The sequence below is a fragment of the Hemitrygon akajei genome, chromosome 15 (genome assembly GCF_048418815.1).
Source record: "Hemitrygon akajei chromosome 15, sHemAka1.3, whole genome shotgun sequence".
NCBI lineage: Eukaryota > Metazoa > Chordata > Chondrichthyes > Myliobatiformes > Dasyatidae > Hemitrygon > Hemitrygon akajei.
The window spans coordinates 56,204,511-56,220,440 of NC_133138.1; positions in this window are offsets into that span (position 1 = coordinate 56,204,511).

A 15,930-nucleotide genomic window follows, 5' to 3' on the forward strand; every position below is an offset into this window, starting at 1 on the left:
CAGACAGTAAACTGCACCCGTGTGCATTCTTCTCCAGGCAGCTAACCCTGGTGGAGAGGAACTATGACATCGGGAATCAGGAGCCTCTTGTGGTTAACTTAGCATTGAAGGAATAGCATCACTGGCTGGACAAGGCCAAGACCCTTGAGTTGTCTGGACTGATTTGAGTGGAATCTAGAAAGTTAGTGCCCAAGTTCATTGGTCTCTCTAAGATTCTGAGGGAAGTAAACCTGGTGGCTTACACCTTGCAGCTGTCCAAGACCCTAAAGATCAGCCCCACCTTCCATATCTCTAAATTAAAAGCTGTCTGAACCAGCCCTAACTAAAAAATCCACAGGCCCTTTTCTCTGGACTACTGAAGTGGAGGCTGCTTTTGCAGAGCTTAGACTACGGTTTACTGCAGCTCCCATCTTGGTTTCTCCTAACCTGGACGTTCCCTTAATTGTGGAGGTGGAGGCCTCAGACATCCAAGTAGGCACTTGGTCTCAATGATCACCATCGGACAGTAAACTGCACCTGTATGTATCCTTCTCCAGGTGGCTATCCTCAGCAAAGCGGAATTAGCGATTCCATCTGGTGTTTGTTTTGTGTTCAGTTTCTCGATCCTGCTTGAGACCAATCCTCGATCCCAGCCTCAGAGACTCCAACATTTGGGTCCAAGACATCCTTGTCAAAGACTCTCTTCACACATACAGCCAGAGGCTAAAGAGCAAAGCTGCAGAGATTAGAACAACAAAGAGGTGGTGGTGAGAGGTAGAGGAACAGCTACAGGATTGCTTCAATGCAATAGACTGGGTTGTGTTCACAACTCATCAAAGGATCTGAGTGAATACACCAGTACAGACTTAATAACAGTCGTAGATGAGTGTAACTCCACCAAACCATTCAGACTTCCTCAACCAGAAGCCTTGGATGAATCATGTGATCCGTAACCTGCTGAGTGCCAAATCAGTGGCATTCAGGACTGGCAACAAAGTAAGATACAAGAGGTCCAGGTATGATCTCCGGAAAGCCATTTCAGGTGCAAAGTGGCAATTCTAGACCAAACTTGTGGTATGGCTTGAATGTAATTACCGCTTAAAAAGTGAAACCAAGTGACTCAGGTGACAACAAGGCTTGGCTTCCAGATAAGCTCCATGCCTTCTATGCCGCAAAACGTGGAGGAGCCTTCACACACTCTAACAGGTCCCAGTGTCACATCAGTCTCTGAGGCCAATGTGAGAGCATTCGTCAGGGGGATGATCCTACAGAAAGTATCTGGCCCAGATGGGATATCTGGCCAAGTACTAAAGACTTGTGCTGATCAGCTATTTAGAGTGTTCAAAGATATCTTTAACCTCTTACTTCAAGAGTCTGAGGAACTCATTTCCTTCAAGCAGGCTTCAATTATAGCAGTGCCTAAGAAGAACATGGTAATCTGCCTCAATGACTATCAACCAGTAGCACTTACATCCACTGTGATGAAGTGCTTTGAGAGGTTAGTTTATGAAACATATCAACTCCTGTCTGAGAAGTGACTTGGATCGACTCCAATTTGCTTACCAGCACAACAGGCCAACAGCAGATCCCACGTCATTGGCTCTTCACTCAACCCTGGAACTTTGGGACAGCAAAGATGCATACATCAGGATGTTCTTTTTCAACTAAAGCTTGGCACTTAATGCAATCATCCCTTCAAAACTAATCTATAAGCTTTAAACCCTTGGCCTCAATACCTTCATGTGCAACTGAATCCTCGATTTCCTCATCTGCAGACCTCACTCAGTTCAGATTGACAACAGCATTGCTTCCACAATCTCCATCAGCATAGGTCCACCACAAGGCTGTGTCCTTAGATCCCTTCTCTATTCGATTTATTTTTATCACTGTGAGGCTAAGCACAGCTCTAATGCTATATTTAAGTTTTCCGACAACACCACTGTTGTTGCTTGAATTAAAGGTGGTGGCAAGCCAGCATCTAGGAGGGAGATTGAAAATCTGGCTGCATGGTGCCATAGGAACAACCTCTCACTCAATGTCAGAAAGAGCAAGGAGCTTATTATTGGCCAGAGGAGGAAGAAACTGAAGATACATGAGCCCACCTTGTTGGGAGATCAGAAATGGGGTGGTTCAGCAACTTTAAATTCCTCAGTGTTATAACTTTAGAGGACCTCACCTGTGTCTAGCACACAAGTGCCATCACAAAGAGAGCACAGCAGTGCCTCTACTTTCTTAGAAGTTTACAAAGATTTTGCATATCATCTAAAACTTTGACAAACTTATGTAGATATGCTGGGAAGTAAATTGATTTCATGTATCATGGCTTGGTATGGAAACATCAATACCCTTATATGTAATATCCTTCAAAAAGTAGTGGACACAGCCCCAGTCCATCATGGGTAAAGCCCTCCCCACCACTGTGCACATCTACATTCTACATCTAGCTTTCATCATCAAAGACCTCCACCACCCAAGCCATGCTCTCTTCTCACTGCTGTCATCAGGAAGAAGGTACAGGAGTTTCAGGACCCACACTACCAGGTTCAGGAACAGTTATGAGGTTCTTGAACCAGAGGGGATAACTTCACTCAGCTTCACTTGACTCCCATCATTAAACTGTTGCTATAATTTATGGACCCACTTTCAAGGGCTCTTCATCTCAAGTTCTCGATATTTTATTGCATTTCTTCCTGTCCTGTACTTGCACAATTTGTTGCCTTTTGCACATTGGCTGTTTGTCCTGGTGTGTGCAATCTCATTGATTCTTTTGTGTTTCTTGGATTTAATGTGTATGCCTGCAAGAAAACAGATCTCAGGGTTCTATATGGTGACACATATGTATTTTGATAATAAATTTTTAGTTTGAACTTTGAACTTCCACAATCTTAATTCTGCCCAGTGTAAAATGCCACCTGATGTTAGCCCGCATGTCATTTTTTTATGGCTTTTGCTCCCAATCTGATACTGAAAAAAGATTAGTTGATTTGTGGTTTGCGCATGTCATGTATCAGTTGAAGTGGCGCACCTACCTTCCCATCTGTTCTGCTCAAGCAGCTGAATCTTTTTGCCTTTACAACATCCTGTATCCTTGCAGCTGGCGCTACATGACACAAACCAGGCCTTCAACAACATTTACTGCTGAAATGCTGACATCTGCTCTGTGCCCCTGACCCCACAAATATCGACTAGCATTAGACTTCCTGGTGTCTAAGAGAGTTGCCACTCACTTGTACCGTTATTAGCCAGGAGTGCTGCACATACATCCCTGATGAATATCACCAATTTAACCGTGCAGAAGTTGGTAAGTTTTGAGCGATTGAGAAATTGCCATCATCGCATGTTCTTCTTATGCACAAGTATAATAAAAAGAACGCTTGAGTTGTAAGAGTGGCATGTTCTGTGCCCAGTTATTTTGGTTAGTTTTTTTTATTATCAGTGACGATGCTTCTTTGACTCATGCAACAATACACACAATTAAATTTGCCATACAGTGAACCCTCACATATTCATATTTAGTGTATTTTTACCCCTTTAAAGAAAGGAAATGTAGCATTGCCAATTAGTTTTTGTAAAACATTGAAATAATGTCTGTCAGGTCAAATCTTTCTGAAACACGCAGCATGTGAAGTCTGCTAAAGATTGAGAATGCCTGCCAAGTAGTTTGATTGCTGGGATGGACTTGGTTGAACTGGACCCTGGATCGTGGGTTACTCAACCTGTCACCAGGGACCATACATACCGATTATCCTTTGGTGGTCACACAGCGTAAGCAGTGGTGAATCACCCTGGTGGATACTGGGGCTAAGGTTGTCTTATTACATGGGAACCCGGATCATTTATACAGTGGAATAAGTGCATATTCAGTGATATGTGGGATCGACCATGGATGCTTTATGAACAAGGGTCCATCTGGCTATTGGTGAGGGAACTCCTCGATCTGTCTGTGTCCTTATCTCCCAGGTATCTGAAAACATTTTGGGAATTGATTTGGTAACAAGAACCTCTATCACAACACCATTTGGAAATTTGCTTTTGTTATTAGGAAGTTGTCCATTCTAGTTGCAAAGACAAAATGGGAACCTGTCTTTATACACTAACCATTGCAAATCATAGTTACCAAACAATACCATATCCCAGGACAACATCAGGAAATCGATGAGACAATTGATTCCCTCCTAAACTTGGGGATTCTTCATACTGGCTCATCCCCTTATAATAGTCCTGTTTGACTATTCAGAAACCTGATAGAAACATAGAAAACCTACAGCACAGTACAGGCCCTTCAGCCCACAAACCTGTGCCAAACATGTCCTTACCTTAGGACGACCTAGGCTTACCAAAAGCCCCCTATTGTTCTAAGCTCCACGTACCTATCCAGGAATCTCTTAAAAGCCCCTATCATTTCCGCTGCCGGCAGGACATTGCACGCACTCACCGCTCTTTGCATAAAAAACTTACCCCGATAAATCTCTGTACCTGCTTCCAAGCACCTTAAAACTATGCCCTCTCATGTTAGCCATTTCAGTCCTGGGAAAAAGCCTCTGACTATCCACACGGTCAATGCCTCTCATCATCTTGTCCACCTCTAACAGGTCACCTCTCATCCTCTGTCCCCCCCAAGGGAAAAAGGCCGAGTTCACTCAACCTATTCTCATAAGGCATGCTCCCCAATCTAGACCAATCTAGACAACATCCTTGTAAATCTCCTCTTCACCCTTTCTGTGGTTTCCACGTCCTTCCTGTAGTGAGGCAACCAGAATTGGGCACAGTATTCCAAGTGGGGTCTGGCCAGGGTCCCACGTAGCTGCAATATTACCTCTTGGCTCTTAAACTCAATCCCACGGTTGATGAAGGCCAATGCACCATATGCCTTCTTAACCACAGAGTCAACCTGCACAGCTGCTTTGAGTGTCCTATAGACTTGGACACCAAGATACCTCTGACCCTCCACACTGCCAAGTGTCTTTACCATTAATGTTATATTCTGCCATCATATTTGACCTACCAAAATGAACCACTTCACACTTATCTGGGTTGAACTCCATCTGCCACTTCTCAGCCCAGTTTTCCATCCTATCAATGTCCCGCTGTAACCTCTGACAGCCCTCCACACTACCCACAACACCCCCAACCTTTGTGTCATCAGCAAATTTACTAACCCATTCCTCCACTTCCTCATCCAGGTCATTTATAAAAATCACAAAGAGTAGGGGGTCCCAGAACAGATCCCTGAGGCACACCACGTTCACCAACCTCCATGCAGTATATGACCCAGCCACAATCACTCTTTGCCTTCTGTGGGTAAGCCAGTTCTGGAACCACAAAGCAATGTCCCCTTGGATCTCATGCCTCCTTAGTTTCTCATGGTTCATGGTACACAACTATTGATGATTCTCAGTTAAATTGGATTGGCCCTCCGTTGGCCACAGCTGTTCCAGACATTGTAAACTTGATTGAAGATCTTTCTAGTGAGACTAACAGTTATAATGCTGTTACTGATGGGGCTGATGCTTTCTTCTCCATCCCCATTGCTGAGCAGTCCCAAGATAAGTTTGCTTTCACATGGAATGGCCTTTAGTATGCCTTTACATGATTTCCACAGGGATATGTCTGTAGTCCTACTATTTGCTAAAGTGTGCGGTAGCACGGCATTTGCATGAATGTGTCCTCTCTCCCAGCATTAAAAAGCTCACCTTATAGATGATGTGCTATTCTGGGCGATACTCTGAAAAGGAGGTTTCCATAGCCCTTAATACTTTGATCGATCACATGCATTTGAGGGAATGGGAAATAAACCCCGATAAGATACAGGGCCCAGCTATGGCTGTTCATTTTCTGGGAATATAATGGACTAAGGGCAATAGGATATAAGGTCAGAAGTAAGATCCTAGACAGAGGACCCCCTAGAACAAAACATGAAGCCCAACATTTTGTTGGCCTTCTAGAATACTGGCAGCAAACCATGCCCCATGTGACTATGCTCATCTGACCCTTGTACACTGTGAAAAGAAAGAAATTTAGTTTTGTATAGTGCCCCGAGCAACAATCATCTTATGAGGCTGCTAAGGAAGGCCGTCACCGAGGCCTTAACCCTGTTTTCTCCATGACAGGGCCACCACATTGAACTGCAAGTTTCTTTTAAAGATGATGTGCTGTCAGGAGCCTGTGGCAGAGATATAGAGAAAAGAAATACCCTTCTGGGTTTCTGTTCCCAAAAGCTTCCTGATGCGGTCACCAGATACATCATGTTTGAGAAACAATTTCTTGCCTGCTACTGGGCTTTAGTGGAGAATGAAAGACAGACAGGGGACTCCCTCATTGTCTCCCTCCACCCTGACCTTCCCATTACGGGATGGGTACTCTCTGACACACTCACCCATAAGGCAGGGCGTGCACAACAGAGTTCAACTGTCAGCTGGAAATAGCATATTTCGGAACTAGCATCAAAGGGAATAGATGGAATTAGCAAAATATATGAACTGTTTACTGAGTCCCCTCAGGCTACGTCACCCATGCCTGAAGCTACTCCGGTAGAAATCTCACCGGTTACGTGGGGTGTTCCCTTCAATCTTCACACTCCTGCTCAGCAGCAGCACGCCTGGTCACCGATGGTTCTGCAATATGGAAGAATGCAACTCTTTGTTGAAAGGCTGCTGCCTCTAACCCTCTTACCCAACACGTTCTGAAGAAGGCAAGCCCGAGGGCCAGTGTAAATATACAGAACTTGTAGCACTGCTTACTGTCAGTATGCATAAAACCAAGAAGCCCATATTTATACCCATTCTTGGGCTGGTGCTAATGGACTTGCTGTCTGGTTGCCCTTATGGAAGTAGCAGTCTTATACTGTAGTGGGGCATCTCTTATGGGGAGCAGAGTTATGGAAGGACATATGCTGATCATCACATGTTACCTTTACAGTTTACCATGTTGATGCCCACTTGAAAGATGATTTCCCAATTACAAGATTTAACATCATTGCTGACAAACTCATTGTGTTGTCACAGTGACATCTAGTCCTCAGCCTCGTATACGATTATAGCCACTTGCTGAGTGGGCCCATGAGACTTCTGATCATTTTGGGGATACAGGGTATTGTGGAGTGATCTGGGCAACAGAGATTAACCCTTCTCACCAATATAGCTGTACAATGGCAGGGAATATGGTCTATGTTTGGAAATTAAGGACCAACAGCTATCAAAATTACCCTTCGCCATGGGTGTACCCCTGTTCAAATTGGGCAAATAGATTACGTCAGTCCCCTTCTTTTACAGAGGCAATTGCAATACCTCTTCACAATGGTGGAAATTTACAATATTCTGATCTTTTAATGGCAATCTCTACTGTTAAAGCTAATCGAATTGTACTCTTCGAGGATTATAACACTTTGTTTCCACATACGGTGATCCCCTTGATATTGTTGCTGAGCCACATGGCCACTGGGGAACCTTGCACTAACTTCTTCTGGTTTGTCACCCATCTAGTATCTAAAGCCTGCACTTTGGATGTGAACAACCCAGTAAAATGGTCTTGAGTACACCCAGCTCCAGCTCCAGTTCCAGAGATGTGTTATGGTCATTGAACCTATGAACACTACCTCACTTTTTTAATATATATTATTTCTGGTTTTTGACACAATTTTTAATCTATACAATATACATATACTATGATTTATTTAGCTATCTATCTATCTATTTATTTATTTATTATGTATTGCAGGGGACTGTTGCTGCTAAATTAACAAATTTCATGACACATGCAGGTGATAATAAACCTGATTCTGATTCTAACTGGTCAGGATTAGATAAGAAGTTCGTGTTTACTGCATACACTGGCATACATGCCATGAATATTAGCTTTTTGCATCAGCACAGTATGTTATAAGACAAGGACAAACATAAGTTAACATGAACTTAAATTAACATAAATTATAAAGATTTAGTAAAGCCAGTAGGTAAGTGCATTATCTGCCAAAATTTGCAATGTCACATCTAAAAGACAGCTTTCCATAATAACCAACAAAACATCCAAAGAGACACACATTCACTACTTTGAAGAAGGCTTCTTTGTACTCAGAGAAAGTGATTTTAAATAGACCAAGGTGAAACATGGTACATTTAATACATCAAAAGATCAGGTTCTCTTTATATCAAGACAGACTTACATGCATCAGTGGGTTTATATGAATAACCTGTGTTTTCCAAACAAATTATGATCTGTGTGACCCATTCACTAAACTAAACCTGTTCAAATTTTGCCTTAATTTTGATTGCCTGTCCATAAAAGCAGATTGCCATGCAAAAGATCTTCCTACAGAGAGACTATAGAGTACTAAGCAGATTCACAGGACTCTCATGAAGAAATACAATAGAACTCCTAAAAATATTCAAACAATTCAAACAACGCAGATTAAGAGACAATATGAAATAAACTTAAAAGTTTATGAAAGGAGAGGACAGAATAGATAGAAACAGTATGTTAAAGAGTGAAGGGCAAAGGAGCAGAGGTACACCAGTAAGTGCAGGAAGTTTAGAACAGAGATTTGTGGTTCCACACTGACACTGCAGGTGGGGTGGCTGTGCATGGCTCCAGTGTCCTGGGCTTAATGCTGAACACCATTGCTGTCTGTGTGTAGTTTGCATGTTTTCCCCTCAAATACATGGGTTTATCTGGATGCTCCCGTTTCCTCCAAGATCCCAAATGTGAGCTTGTTGTTAGGTAATTAACTTTGACATGGACAAAGTTAAAGAGTAGGGTTGGGCATGGGGCAAGCAACTCATCCTGGAAAAACTCAGTGTTACAGAAACACCCACAGAAGCTCCAAAGACCTCATCTCTGGGTGAGGACGGAAACACCAAGAAGCTGAGCTACACCTGGGGACACTTGAAAGACTGGCCCAGGACAGAGGACTCCATCGATTTGCTGTCAGCGGCCTGTGTCCCAGTATGGGTGATGGGCTTAGGTAAGTGTTAGGTATTTGGATATAATGAATTACCCTGAATACAAGAGGGTGCTAAAAGGATCAGGGGCTGTTTAATAGGTTATAAGGAAATAAATAGGTGAATGGGAATGATGGGATGTCTCTGCTGAACAGTATACTCATGAATGCTTAAGCTTTGTAAGAAAACTCATCACCTGGCAGGGAACTGTTTGTGGTGAACTACATATACCTGTCTGGACATGCCCCTCTGCTGACTGCTCCTGTGGCTCCTCCCACAGACCCCTGTATAAAGGTGGTTGGAGGCACTGCTCCCCCCTTAGTCTCCAGGATGTTGTGTGGTCGTTTCTTGCAGCTAATAAAAGCCTATATTTTGCCTCCCGTCTCTGAGAGTTATTGATGGTGCATCACTGTTCCACCACAAAAATCACTTCCAAGTATAAAGATTAATTTTGAAATTATCCCAATATTGAAGAACAGATGAACGAAAGAGGTTGAAAGGAGATAGGAACAGATTGAGTAAAACTATTAGCTTGTGTGGGATTGTTTCCAGTGTTGTAACCTGCATATCCCACGAAAAGCAGAAAAATCAGCACGTTGTTAAATCCAACTGTATGCTCTCTCAGCAAGCTTTCCTTGTTTTAGTTCCAATCACACGTCATTTGAGTGTGATGTGTGATTAGAATTAATCTCACATTAGAGTTGGCTCTCACTCCAGAATCAGAGTTGATTCAATTCTGACTCATTTAAGCATTGTTTTAATCCATCGATTCCTCCTTACTACATTTTGGTGAATAATGCGGAGGCAGAGAAGTACTGAATCCCAAAGGGCAAGGCAAGCAGCATTTATCAGGCTCATCACTGGCTGCCAAAGGTAAGAGAAAAAGACACTAAAACATAAAAGCTAATATTGGTATCTGATTTAATGTGATTGCAAATTATCAGTTGTTCCACTAGGTGGCAAAGCCTTCCTACATGTTACATTATGACTCCTCCAGAAAGAACAGGAATATTTGACAATTACCTTCATGACACTAATTATAAATATGGGTAATGGACAATAATTCAAACACATACACATTCTCCTTTAATACTAAGCAGTCAAATGTATGTGAACAATAGTAGAAGAATCAATAAAATATTATCCAGTTTTTGTAAAATTACTTTCCAAGACTTACACTCAAAGAATTCTTATTGATTTTAGCATTTAATATCAGTAAACTGAAAGAGAAAATTATTTTTCTATAATCAAGGAAATAGTGCAATTTCTAACATAATAATCCTATACTCCATGCAAGTTATTGTGTGTGGAAGTTGAGAAGAAAGACATAACCGTGATAAAGGAAGCTGGAAGTAAGGAATCAATCATTTTGGGCTTCACTTTCTGGCCCCCACAACTAAAGAGAAATTTCTCTAATAATGATATAGGTGTTGTCAGTACTGAAATTAGACACAAGGACACGGGGAAAGGAAAAGTGCAAAAGTAGAAACGAAGAATATGGAGGATACCCCTTTGGAAGATACAGTAAGATTCTGATGTCCCACACGCTTGGGACTTCGGAAAATCTGCCAATCAGAACGAGGTAAGTTTCGAGGTTATATGGGAGCTAGGGATGTGATGTGTTGGGGAGGGTGCTGGAACCAGGGCCCTGGTGAGCAGAAGGGGTTCTCACCTGATCTTAACTTGTGAGCCAGATGCCAAACCCTCGGGGTTTCCAAATAGTCAGACAACAGAAGGAAATAGAAAGGTATGGCAGAGATAATGAGTGAAGGATCCCCAATCTCAAGTACAAGTGCAAATTTAATTGTCATTCAATCATACATAAATATCCATGGTTACAGCCAAATGAAACAGCATTATTCCGGGTTCAAGGGGTGAAACACAGTAGACCATAAAATATAGAAGCAGAATTAGGCCATTTGGCCCATTAAGTCTGCTAAACCATTTGATCATGGCTGATCCATTTCCCTTTCAGCCTCAATCTCCCTCCTTCTTCCCATATCCTTTCATGCTCTGACTAATCAAAAATCTGTCAAACCCTACCTTACATTTACCCAATGTGACATCCACAGCCATTAGTGGCAATGAATTCCATAGATTCACCACTCTCTGGCTAAAGAAATTCTGTTCTAAATGGACGTCCCTCTATTCTGGGGCTGTGTTCCCCCACCATAGGAATCATCCTCTCCAAATTTACTTTATCGAGGCCTTTCAATGTTTGAAGAGGTGTCAATGAGATCAGCCCTCATTCTTCTGAATTCCAGTGAGAACAGGCCCAGAAACTTCAAATGCTGTGTATCAACACTCATACATGGCATAAAGCACATATAGCACAAATAAGTTAGCAAGCACGTATAGAACATCAGTAAAATACTGTCACACAAAAAAACATATAGTCCAAGACCCTGAGTTCATGAATGTTGTAGCAGCCTGCAGTCAAACATAATATGGCTTGCCTTCTTCTGAACAAATACTGGGGGGCGGGGGGCAACACCGACCCCAGCTTGGATGCTGTGCTACACAACCCCCAACTTGGGCATGTCTCTCCTGGGTGGCCATAAAAACATTTTGATCTTCCAGGATAAGTTGGAGATAGTCCATTGCCCCAAAATCGTTGACTGTCTTCCTCTGAGCCATGCTGTTGTCCCAGTATGGGCCAGGTGACGTGTTACACTATATCCCGGCTCCCAGCACCACTACAGAGCTGTGAGAGACAAATGGAAACTTTGATCAATAGTTAGGCCCCATCACCAGGCTCACCATCTGTAGATATATCTGTGTTTCATGGCCATTGGATATTTGTGAATGCTTTTGAAATTTGGGATGTTATTTTTGTTGGTGCTGTACTTGATAATTAAAAAAAATTCACATGCTTTTTTTTTGTTTTACAATGTCTGAAATACATCTTATGGAAATGTTTGTTTGATGATGAACTTCAATAAAAAAATAAATTACAAAAAAAAAGTTGGCACTTGATAATGAAAACAAATTCGCAAATTCACAAAATCAATTTAGAATATTAAGATTAATTTAAAATATATATTTAAAAACTCCTTACATTTCCCTGGCAATTGACATCTCTGCTTCATTTGTAGGAGGCCAGTTGTGACTATGCCAAGGTTGGAACAGTGCTGGCACAGTAGCCTTCGCAGCCTGAGAACTGGGAATCTATAGAAGTCTGTGTTGCTCTGTTGGATTCCACTTGTACCGCACAGGGATAGCTGCTCCTGGCTCTAATAGGGTTGAAGGTGCTGTCACTGAGCTGGAAACCAGGTATCCACTGGGAACTTTGGGACTCTTCCATCACGTGTTAGAAGATCTAGGCCAATAAGGAATATCTAGGAAGACCTCTATCTACCAAAGTTCATTCACAAATTTACAGCCAACTAACTATGCGCCAAATCTGCAATATGCTGTGACAGCTGCACTGAGAAAATACTTCAGGCATGAATTTGGAAACTTCACTCACACTCTCAAAATTCTTCAGGAGGAAAAATTGAGAATCTTCTTCAGATGTCAAATTTAGTACATTGGAAAACAAAAAGCATACTGTTGTCTTGAAGGAAATGACTGTGCTGTGTTCCAGAAAGGACAAAGTTACACAAAGAGAAGATGCAGATTTTGAAAACTCAGCTAACGGTGCAGTGGAGGAAAAGTAGCACAGTAATGAAAGTACTAGAATGGCAGACAAAAGGTTGGACTATCAATCTGGAAATCTCAGCAGGGCAATCGGGGTATTTAAATTTATGTGATTCGCGAAGTCTGAAACAAAACACTTGTTTTATCGAGGGTAACCATGAAACTACCAACATGCGACAAAAGCCCAGCTGCTTCACTACCATCTTAATTGGTCTAGCCCAGACATGCAGGAATGTGGTTGAATTTCAACTATCTGATGCACCATCAATAACTCACTCTGAGACGTAAAGGCGAGGTATCGGCTTTTATTGACTGGAAGAAGGAACAAGCAGTGATTGACCACCATACTACATCCTGGAGACAGAGAGGCCGGGCTCAGACCTCAATCACCTTTATACAGGGGTCTGTGGGAGGAGCCACAGGAGCAGTCAGCAGGAGGCGTGTCCAGACAGGTATATGTCGTTCACCACACTATCCTCAGACATATCCTAAAAAGACACTACGTTCAGGGGCATTTAGGGGTTGGGAATAAACGCTGGCTTGCTAACAATCACAAATTAAAATAAACTTGTTCTTAAGTGGATATTCATACCGCCAAGATGCAAAATCATGCCTTTCCAGCAATGTTGATCTTCCACTCCTTAGGACAAAAACTACTATGAAAATAACTCTTCTGCACTATATTACTCTCTGTGCCATTGATTAGCTATTTAGAAATATGAAAATTGAACTGGATCTTAAAGAGGGTGATGGTAAATAACTTCTGATAGTGGACAGCATCATACTTCCTTTGCAATATCATAAAAATAAACACATCAAACCATTTTTATGTTTCCTTTTAACCGAGAAGGTGGCCATTTGCGCCTCTGAGTTTATAGCAGCCCTCAGGTCAATCCTCCCAGTCTTCTCCCTCCTTTATGTTCACTATAAACTGTTCTGCCTCGTGGCTCCACCAACCTACTTGAAGAATTAACTTACAATAACCAATAACCAGCAGATGTTTGGAATGCAGGGAGAAACAAGAACACCCTGAAAAGGTCATATGGTTAGGGGACGAATGTGCAAAAATCCATACAAAACACCAGAGGCTGTGTTTAAACCTACAATGCTAGAGTGTTGTTCAGTCTGTGGAATGTTCCCTTTTATGGTAGGCTTCTACTGTCAAAGAAAAAAGTGCCTATTTTTAAAAGCTAAAGGGAAAAAAAACTGTTCCACAGTGTCATCCTCCGGATTGGGATCTGCATCACAAACTGTTTGCAATTTTAATGTAAGTGGAAACTAGATGAATTAATACTTTTGTTAAATGAACTGAAAAAGGCATTTGATGGAAATGTGTTAAGCTCTTGGACAATACTGTCATTCAATCCTATATTTTAACTTTAAAGATTTAATTTGTGGTCTTTCTACAATATTGTCCATTTTTCCAAGGGAAAACTGTGAATCACTTATCTCTTGTGATCACTTTTCCATCAGAGAACAATGAGTCAGTCCTCAACAGAATACTCTTAAGCACTTCCACACCCAGTTTCAATGATGTGCATCTGCTGTTGGTGTTATCATTCTAACAACAGACTACAGTTCATTTTCTCAAGGTCATTAAGATTCAGCTTTCATCTCCCTGACTGGAGTAAGCTGGAAAATGATTTTTTTTCACCAGAAATTGATTAAGGTTAAATGAGTGAAGTAGTCTCATTTCTGAGAAGAAAGTGAGTTTAAGTGGATAAAGATATGAAACATAGATATAGCTATCTTTAAATTAGAATCTAAGCCTCTCAGACAATGACTTTTAACTTGTTAATGATCTGGACCTTTCAAGATCATTTATTGATAAAAGAATCTGGATTTATGATAGCAAAGTTACAGCTTTGATTAACATTGGCTGTTTTCAAAGCTTTCTTTAACATTTATTTATAATACCATATGTATATACAGTACTGTGCAAAGGTCTTAGGCACATACATATAGCTAGGGTGCCTAAGACTTCTGCACAGTGCCATAGTAATTTTACGTATTGCACTGTAATGTTGCCGCAAAAAAATTTCATGATATATTTGAGTGATGAGAAAACTGATTCTGATATGGGTCTCTATGGTGGACTGACAGTGAGAAGAGGGCAGGGAGAGAGGAATCATGGTTGGGTAAAGGAGAAGGCTAGGGAGGAAGTGGGAAGTACCAGAGAGACATTCTGTAATGTTCAATAACCAGTTCCTGGTGTCTCAGGGCTGGGTGTGTCTGCACCCGTGCCACCCCCTGCCCCGGGCACTCTTTCTCCACCACCCGTCCCACACCTCTCTTGCAACGCTCCACTCTCGCCATTCCCAACATCCTTTGCTCCCACCAGATTTACAAACTCATTCCCCACTCCATGCTGACAAATACAGTACTGCGCAAAAATCTAAGAGTTTTGCACAGTGCTGTATTTATGCAGAACATTAGAAAAGTGAAAATTGAAAATCACGTTCATGCATTAGATTTATAGTTTATTCAATAAAGTTTCCTGAAAATTTTAAGGATTGAATTATGATGCACTGAGAAATATAAAGTTGTAGAATTACTTTTAAGTTAATCATGGCCCCTGTTTTTTTTTACCACAGTTCTGTCACAGCCTTCCTAGGCATTACCACTCTGGCAAACATTTCAGGTTCCTGTCATTAGCTCTAGCAACATTTTCCCTTTGCAGCTGCAGATTTCTCCCTCAACCAAAAACACTGGTATATGGTAATAAGCTGAGGCTCCAGTACAAGTCTGCAATGAACTTAACATATCCCAATAATCTGAATATGTACTCTGCTTCCAGACGCACCATCTCCTGTTTACCAACAAATACACTGTCAATGTAGAAAAGTTGCAACCAATTCCATATAATTCCAGCTTTTCTGGTAATCTCGGGCAAAAACACAGTAAATGTGTTTAGATTTTTTGCAAGATACCCTTGATAAAAAAATAAACAGAGCTCCTCAGTGTAGTTAATTTATATTCAAGCACCCAAAATATTAAGCTTTCTCTTTGTTCTTTGGAGGCACTGTCAAAACTTTATAGAGTGTTTTTTTCTTAAATTTTTGTCTTTTTACTTACTCTTATCTTCACATCAAATTCTTCTAAATATTGGTCAAAATATAACGCTAAAGAGAATATAATCTGAGGATGGGAAGTCAGGGGGAAAAACGTAAGAAAAACATTTTTTCCGTCGAAGTTCTAAACCTACCAAAAAGGAACATTTCACAGACTGAAAAATTGGATGTAATTGTTGGATAGTTAGTTTTAAGACTAATGTTGAGATTTTATTTAAAAATATATTTCACAAGAAAAAAAATGGGGTGTTTCCAGTTGCGCCTAGTCTTTACGTGCAAGGCATTATCAAGACATCTTGTAAACT